Source organism: Salmo salar, chromosome 06 (genome assembly GCF_965601325.2).
Source record: "Salmo salar chromosome 06, fSalSal1, whole genome shotgun sequence".
Lineage (NCBI taxonomy): Eukaryota > Metazoa > Chordata > Actinopteri > Salmoniformes > Salmonidae > Salmo > Salmo salar.
Window position 1 is genome coordinate 50,828,535 of NC_138296.1, and position 1,989 is coordinate 50,830,523.

Below are 1,989 nucleotides of genomic sequence, written 5' to 3' on the forward strand. Positions count from 1 at the left end.
CAGATAGTCTTTCATGAAGGAAGAACTGTCTTCTGTTATGGGAGATCAGAAAACCCTCAGCATACATGTCCCAAGCAGCTGCCCTCTCCCAGTTTCATGTTATCTGAACTGGAAATGAGCCATAACCACTCTACAGTTAGTTGAATACAAATATTTATGTTTAGCACATGTAAGGGAAGACGTTCATGTTGACACAAACATAATGTATTGTAGTGCAAAGCCATGAATGCATGATTGCAAAGTACTGTCAGACCGACATATGGCACTTTTAACCATGTTAGAAAATCTCACACCACTTCACACACCCATTGATATAAATACCCCTGGGAACCCAGCCTTCAGTCTGTCATAATTAGAACATCTTTTAAAGACACTTATAGATAATATGCAGTAGGTTAAAATATGGATTCAGAGGTCTGTGGCTATAAATAAATGTATAGACAGTATTTTGTGGCATCTCAGTGTAAGGTTTTAAAAAAAGATCTTTAGATTCTTCCTTTCAGTTAATTCAAGCCTGGTTCTGACCAGTAGTGTGTTTATTTAATGTGTTCCGTCACACACATGGATACACCTGTCCTGCCGTGCATGTGTTGTTTTAGTTACTCCACTGACTATGTATGGACCGTTCTTGTGTTTTGGGTTTACTCCTCTTTTAGGAAACCTAGAAAATTGTGGCCCCAATCGGTGACTCGCCCAAGCCCCCACCACAACGTGTGACCATGACATTTCCCATGGTGAACTTAGCCCATTGTGTGGTCTTTGTGTCAACAGGGGGCAGCAAAGCACCAGTGCTAAAGGTACTGTAGCCTATCCTCCAAACTGGCATCCTCTCTGACGCAATAATATCTCACCCTGATCCTAACCTATTAAGCATCAAGAAATGTCACTATGAAGACTTGATTCAGGTTATTTGTATTTATATTTACCTGTAATTGACTGTTTTAAAAAATATATATCACAAAAATAGATCTCACTGTAAAACAGTAATGGATTGAGAGCATTCCTGAGGTTGTTGATAACACTACGACAAGTGAGCTTTTCCTTTCAAGTGCTGGAGGGTGGTGAAGGCCCGGCCCTACCTGCAGCCAGAGTGGTCCCCAGCAATGGTGAGCTGTTCTGGCTCATAGATGAACCAGCCACTGCTTCCTTGACACTCCAAATGGAGAGACCAGGCTCTGCAGCAAAACTCTAAAGACCAAAGAGAAGGACAAAAAGGAGCTCAAAAACTCAACACCCACAGAGAAAAATTTACAGGATATCACTGAACAATCCTGTTTCTATTTGACAGTGTTATGTTTTAGGCATGAGATTAAACCCTACCTATCAGGAAAATGGGATTTAAGTTAATTAATGAATGAATAAGAAAAACATTGGATTGTTTACACATCAGTTGTAGAACGGTGCTGAATGTATGTATAATGATGGGGAAACCATTTGAAGTAGTTGCTGGATGATTCATTCCAGAGGAAACGGTGTAATGTCATAATAATACAAATAGATTTACTGTTAAAGTTTCAGGGTTCCTTAGTGTGTACTATCTCGTGGAATTGTATGGGATTCCAACTAGCTGCTTGTATGGTAGCCTCCGCCAGAAAGTCTCCACATGAGACCAGTGTTTACTTTGTTACTAATCTGTTGACCGCTGCACTTTGAAGTCTGACTTTGCATTGGACTATCAAAGTGGGCGATAAAATGTATGACATGCACTTCTGTCTAACCAAAACATTTATGATTTTGATGATAAACTGAAATGGCACATGACCTTCTTGGCTAAAGGCTACAGTGATGAAAATAAAAGTGAATATTTGTACAGAATTATTATCAATATTAACATTACAAATCGATTAATAAAGGTTAAAAAAATGAATTTGCTCAATTCGCAATAGTTTCCTCATGCAAAAATGATTGTTCAACATGTAACTTGCTGTTACATTGTAACAACCACCGTGTAATTTAGGCCCATCCCCTTTAAACATTGAGGGACATTCC